This window comes from Lipotes vexillifer, unplaced genomic scaffold (assembly GCF_000442215.2).
Source record: "Lipotes vexillifer unplaced genomic scaffold, Lipotes_vexillifer_v1.1 scaffold652, whole genome shotgun sequence".
NCBI lineage: Eukaryota > Metazoa > Chordata > Mammalia > Artiodactyla > Lipotidae > Lipotes > Lipotes vexillifer.
This window is the reverse complement of record NW_006779703.1, coordinates 1,946,374-1,953,620: the sequence shown is the minus strand read 5'-3', so window position 1 is coordinate 1,953,620 and position 7,247 is coordinate 1,946,374. Positions and strand designations below refer to the sequence as shown.

The 7,247-nt window shown below is 38.1% G+C and overlaps 1 protein-coding gene across 1 annotated transcript in view; it reads right to left on the bottom strand.

Moving 5' to 3' along the window:
- Positions 1-7,247, bottom strand: part of LOC103074314 (IQ and AAA domain-containing protein 1-like) — a gene marked incomplete at its 3' end in the record, with an annotated part of 93,537 nt that overhangs the window by 21,774 nt on the left and 64,516 nt on the right. The gene's annotated exons all lie outside the window — the stretch shown is intronic.

Below are 7,247 nucleotides of genomic sequence, written 5' to 3'. Positions count from 1 at the left end.
TATATATATATATATATATATATATATATATATATATATGCATCTGAAAAGAGGATAAAATCCTTATTTGTGAAGCATAAAATTCAGTGTATCAACTGCATCAATAGCATTGTTTGTTCCCTCTAGATCTTTACCCAGTTTATTTACTATTTTGAATAGATAAAACATTTATACCATCCACACTTCAGGAGTTACGAAAGAGCATGTAGTGAAATGTTTCCTCCCCATTCGTAATTTATTTGACCATTCTCCTACCAATGGAAATTAAGGTTATTTCCAATCTTTTGCTATTACCCACAAAGCTGCCATGAATCAATGCATGCAAATGTCATTTTGCAAGTGTGCGAGCATACGTGCAGGATAATTCCTACGAGGAGAAACACTGGATCATGTGCACATACACATATAATACCATCAAACGGCCTCCACCGGGTTCTGCTGATTTACACTTCTGCCAGCGATGTGGGCAACTACGCATTTCCCCACACGCTCACCGACATGGCGCTTATGTTTGCCAGTTGAACGGGTGAAAAATGGCATGTTGTTGTATTCTTTTTGGATTTTTTTTTTAGGTGTCAATATGGAATTTATTTTGCTTGTGCTCTTCAACTATAGCAAACCCTCCCAAAATTAGAGGTGCACTTTAGTGCCTATTAAGTCAGCCATCACGTTTTTGGTAAACTAAGGGGACTGAAGGTCAAATCTGGCCTGCTACCTGTTTTATTTTTCTTTTTGAAAATACATGTATAACTTTATTGAAGCATATTTTACATTTACCCATTTCATGTGTACAATTCAATCATTTTTTAGTAAATTTATCAAGTTGTGCAACCATCACCATAAATCATCTTTAGCACATTTCCATCACCCCACTAAGATCCCCTCATGTCCATTAATTGTTAATCTGTCTTCCCTCTCCTGCCCTTCTCCCCAGGCTCTAATCAACTTTCTGCTTCCATAGATTTACTCTTTTTGGACATTTCATATACACGGAATTGTATACTGCGTGGTCTCTCATGTCTGGCTTCTTTCACTGTGCATCATGCTTTTGAGGTTCACCCAAGTTATAGCATGTATAAATCGTTTGTTCCTTTTTTACGGCTGAATAATATTCCATTGCATGGATATACCACATTTCACCTACCCATTCACCAACTGATGGATATTTTGGTTGTTTCAAAATTTTGGCTATTATGAGTAATGCTCCTATAAATATTCACATACAATTTTTTTTTTTTTGCATGGACATATGTTTTCATTTCTCTTGGATAAAGTCCTAAGAGTGGAAGTGCTGAGTCATTTGGTAAATTTATATTTAACTTTTAAAAAACTGACAAACTGGTTTTCCAAAGTGGCTGCACCACTTTACATCCCCGCCGGCCATGTAGGGGGATTGCCTCTTCTCTACGCCCTCAACATTTGTTATTGTCTTTTTTTTTTTTTTTAATTACAGCCATCCTAGTGGTTGTGAAATGGTACCTTATTATAGTTTTAATTTTCATCTTCCTAATGACTAACAGTGTAGAGCATCATTCCATGTGCCTATTAGCTATTCATATATATTCCTTTGTGAATTGTCTATTGGAGTCCTTTGCTCATTTTTTGATTGGACTGTTTGTCTTATTATTGAGATGTAAGAGTTCTTTGTACATTCTGGATACAAATCCTTTATCAAGTATAAGTTTTCAAATATCTTCTTCCAGTCTGTTCTTGTAATTACATTTTCTTAATGGCATCTTTTGAAGCCCCAAAGTTTTGAATTTTGATGAGGTTTAATCTATCAATTTTGTCTGTCAGTGTAGCTTTAATTTGCATTTCTCTTATACGTGTGAGGTTGATTGTCTTTTCATATGTTGAACAGCTTTTATTATGTTTCAAATCCATTTAGATTTTCATGTCTGAGAACTGTTCATATTCTTTGGCTTTAAAAATATTGGGTTATTGAGTTTTTTCTTATAGAGCTGTAGGAGCTCTTTATATTAGAAAAATGATCTCTTTTCTGTGATACTCATTACAAATAATTCTCGCAGTGTGTCATCTGTCATCTGACTTTACTTGGGGTCGGTTTTGCCATGCAGGTTAAAAAATTTTTTTAATGTAGTTTAATTTATGTTTTTTTTCTTCCATGACTCCTGGGTTGTGCGACAGAGGTAAAAAGGTCTTTCCCACTCTGAGGTTATGACATATTTCTTTGTTGGCTGCTTCTGGTTCTTTTGTGTTTTTGTTTTGTTTGACATTTAAATCTCTGATCCATTTGGAATCATTCTGGGCTAAAGTATCAAGAGATAGAGATTAATTTTCTTCTTTTCCACTTGACAACCTGGTTATTATAATACCATTCATTAAATGGTCTTGTTTCTTTTCCTTCTGCAAGAAAGATGAGATGCTTCTTTATTATATACTAAATTTCCATGTGTATTTGGATATATTTCTTGATTTTCTATTCTTTTTCATTTAGTCATTTGCCTGTATCAATGGGCTCTTTAAAACATGTTTTAATACCTGGCAGGGCTGGTTCCTCCTCATTACCCTTCGTTCTCAGAATTTTACTAGTTATTCCTGGTTATTTACTTTCTACCTAAAGTTTAGAATCAAATTAGTCACCCTCTGCATGCCCTGACTCCCCACTCCAACAAAATGCTATTGGTATTTTTATTTGGATCGTACTACGTATCTAGATGATGTTTGGGACTGCTGAAGTATTTATAACATTGAGTTATTCCTACCTAAGATCACAATATGCTTTTCCATCTGCTCATTTTCATTCTTCAGAATGTTTTAAGCTTTTCTTCCCATAGAACACACATTTATTATCAAATTTATTCCTGGATATTTTATCTTTGTGTCATTGCTGCCATTGTAAATGGACTCTTTTATTATATTTTCTATGTAGCTGCATTAATTTTGTAATTCCCCGTCTTACTTCTCATGTTGTTTAAGGTGTTTTTCAGTTTATTCTCTTTGCTTTTCTAAGTACAGAACATATCTGCAAAAAGTGACCATTTCCCCTCTTCCATTCCAATTCTCTATCTCTACATTCTTCCTCTTGTGTAATAGTGTTCAATAGATCCTGTGGGTCAATGGTGATAATGGCCATCCTTGTATTTTTCATGACACCAGTGGAAATGTTTCTTGTGAATCTCATTAAGCATGATATTAACTTTTTTTTTTTTTTTTTGCTGTACGCGGGCCTCTCACCGCTGTGGCCTCTCCTGCTGCGGAGCACAGGCTCCGGACGCGCAGGCTCAGCGGCCATGGCCCACGGGCCCAGCCGCTCCGCGGCATGTGGGATCCTCCCGGACCGGGGCACGAACCCGCGTCCCCCGCATCAGCAGGCGGACTCCCAACCGCTGCGCCACCAGGGAAGCCCGATATTAACTTCTGAACTAAGAAATATTTTGTCATGTTGAAGAAGGATCCATATATTCCATTTTTTGTTTTATTTTTTAATATCAAGAAAGGGAGCTGAATTTGTAAAATGCCCTTTCAGCATCCACAGTGATGAGCTTATGGTTTTCCCTTTTGGATCTCTTTATATGATGCAATGCATTCACAGAACATCCAAAACACAACAGTGCTTGCGTTCGGGAATAAACACCACTTGATTGTAGTGTTTCGCTAATATTTCACTTTGAATTTTTGCATTTATACTCATAAGGAAGACTGACCTGGGGTTCTATTTGTATTCCATCTTTTGGGGGGCTTGGCATCAACGTAATTATCCTCACTTCAGAAAAAGTATTTGCACCGTTTTGTTTTTTACAAATATAAATTTGACTGTTTACGTGTATATTATAGTGATTATGTTTGGTCTATCTCTTCCCCCTCCTCCCTCTCTTCCCATTAGTAACAATTGCTTAGACTTTGTTTTTTTTTTTTTGCGGTACGCGGGCCTCTCACTGTTGTGGCCTCTCCCGTTGCGGAGCACAGGCTCCGGACGCGCAGGCTCAGCGGCCACGGCTCACGGGCCCAGCCGCTCCGCGGCATGTGGGATCTTCCCGGACCGGGGCACGAACCCGTGTCCCCTGCATCGGCAGGTGGACTCTCAACCACTGCGCCACCAGGGGAGCCCTGCTAAGACTTTCTGAATGATTTCAGGGTGCCAAGCTCTGTTCTGAGTACATTACATGCATCATCTCATCTAATTATCGCATCGGCCCAGGGAGGCAGGTGTTTTTAGCATCCCCATCCGCAGACGAGAAAACTGAGACGCAGCGGGGAAGTCACTTGCCTAAGGCTGCAGACCTAGTGGAACTCGGATTCTTCACCACAATGCTGTCCTGACTCTTCAGTCATCTGCCTTTTAAAGTCACGCTGCTTTGTGGCTCCCTTTGATTTACGTATTAACCAGACGTCTTCAGTTTTCTTTTGCTTTTAGTTTGACTGGACATTAACTCTACTTTTGAGAGTTTCTGATGGACAATTTAGACATTCCACCAACATTCTTAATTCTATAATTGTTACCTTTAAAAACTAACATGAAACATGTCTGGCTGCTTGTCATGGGCTTTCAAGACACAACTTGTGCCGGATGATTTAGCTGGAGGGACAAGACCTAAACATGTAAAAAAGTGAAATGACATCACATCAAAATGACAGTCACTCAAGGGAGGGCTCGAACTGCCAACAAGAGAGTGGTTATTAAGTGGTCACACAGTTCAGGGGAGGACAGGAGGGTGGAGAGAGGCTTTGGGAGCTGATGTTGGCTTTTGACAGCGAGTTGGGATCTCTTCCCCTTGATCCTGAGGGCTCAGGCGGGGAAGCAGAGGAAGCCAGGGATGCTGACTGTGGGGTCAGTAGTGCTGACAAAACCTCATCTACAGCATGGCTTTCACTGCTGCTTAGTTAGTGTTTCACGTTACTTAACTAATTCCCTAGTAACGAACATCAGCCTGTTCCTTCTTTGTCAAAGCTATGAACAGTGCAGACAAGAACAGCTGTCACCTATGGCCAGTATCAGCAAACCACATCACATGGGCCAAATCTGGCCTGCTGCCCATGTTTGTAAATAAAGCTTTATTGGAACACAGCCATGCCCATTCGTTTACATATTGTCTCTGCTTTCATGTTATAATAGCAGAGTTGAGAAGTTGCAGCAGAGACTGCATGTTCCACAAATATTTACTATTTTGCTGCTAATGGAAAAAGTTTGTTGTTGCCCATCTATGGCAACTTGTCTTTATTTTTTCCTTAGTATAAATTCCTTGAAGAGCATTTATGGGTGAAAGGGTATACACAGTAAATATTTTGATATTTACTTGGCCCATGGCCCTCAAAAAATGTCATGCTAATTTATGTATCCAGCCACAATGTGTGAGAGTGACTTTTTTCCACACGCTCACCAACTCCAATTATTATCACAAGTTAAAAATTTTAGCAATCCTATAGGTGAAAAGAGATACAGTAACATTATATTTAAATTTCTTTTCTACTGAGTTAAAATTGTTTTTAATTACTTTAACATTTTTTGCCTTTTCTACTGAGGTGTTCAGATTTTTCTTATTACTTTCTAAGAACTCTACATATGAAAGATACCTAACGTCAGCCACGTTGCTAATATTTTCTCCATTTTATCATATGATTTTAATTTCACTTATGATATATTTTGCTGTTTAAGTTTCATTTAGTCAGAGATGTCAGCTTATTCTCTTTATGATTCCTGCCTATGGTGATATACTTATAAAACTACTCCCCATTATTATTAAATATCAAACAATTTCTACTGGTAGTTTGTGGTTTAATATTTTACATGTAAATACTTAATGCATTTGAAATTTATTTTGTATATTAAGGGAGGTAAAGATCAGCTAATTTCCTCAAATGGAGAGCCAGTTGTCCCAACGTTATTTATTGCGTAGTTAACCCTTCTCCACTCAGGTCCTGATTATATTCCTGAATATTCCAACTAGTACCTGAATCAACTTCTGAGCACACTATCCTGAAGTCAGATTATCTGGGTTTGAATCTCAGCTCCTCAACTTATTAACTGTGAATCTGGCCAAATGGCTTGATCTTCGTGGGTTGGGAGGATTGAATGAGTTAATTTACATAATGTTCTTTGCATAGGACCCGGCACAGAATATTTGTCCAATAAATGCTGCACACGACATACTATTTTTGTTATTGCTGTTATCTGTCTATTCCTTTCCCAGTACTGTGATGGCTCAATTACTTTATAATTTGATTTATACCAAGTAGGGCAAGTTCCCCTGATTACAGTTCTTTTTCATAAACTTTTTGGATATTGTCACGCATTCATTCTTCTCTATAAACTTGAGAATAATTTTGTGGATAAAAAATTGTTTTGATTTTATTGGAATTGCACTAACTGCATAAACAATGGAAAGATAATGTGTATTTGTATTTTATTGAATCCTTCTATCCAGAGAAACAAACCATCAGTCTATTTATTCATGTCTTCTTTCATTTTCTTCAGTAAATTTTGTCTGTATAATTCTGTACAATTCTGCATAATATGTCAATATAATTTTTGATAAGTTTGTGTTTTCTAGGAATATAATCACATAATCTGAAAACAATAATAAAATCATCACTTTTTAAATATCTGTAACTTCTTTTCTTTTTCTTATGTTATTGCATTTGTTAGAACTTCCAGAGACTATTAACTAATAGTGCTGATAGCAATTATTCTTTCCTTGAGTTTCACTTTTAACGGTCATGCTTCTAAACGTTTCACTGTTGAGTAATGCAAATCTTCTCTTGGTTTCTATGATAAATACTCTGAGGTTAAGAAGAGTTTTCCTATTTCTGGTTTATTAAGGCATTTCTAAAAGCAGCTTTGGATGTCAACCATCAAATGCCACTAGAGCATCTACAGAGATGGTCCAAGGGTGTTCCTCTTGAAGAACATTAATATGGCAAAGAGCTGAGTCTTGACAGGCAAGCAGGAGCTAAGCAGAGGGCGAAGGGCAGAAGGCATCCTGGAGTGAGGAGAGCGCATGAGATGCACGAAGGCACTAAAGGTGCAGCAGCCTGAGCAGCGAGGAGGACGGCCAAGTGGACCGCTGGAGCTGATGGTGTGAAGATGGGGTGGGGGCGACAGGAAATGATACTGGGAGGCAGGCAGGGACCAGAACATAAAGGGTTCCTGGAATCGAGCTGCTCATCACTGACTAAGAAGATGAGACTCCTGTGTTGTCACATCGCTTTCAAAGACAGGAGAAAGCATGGCTTCATCTAAAAAAATTTGTAAGCCCGTTAATTGATAAACAACCGAAGTACTTCCA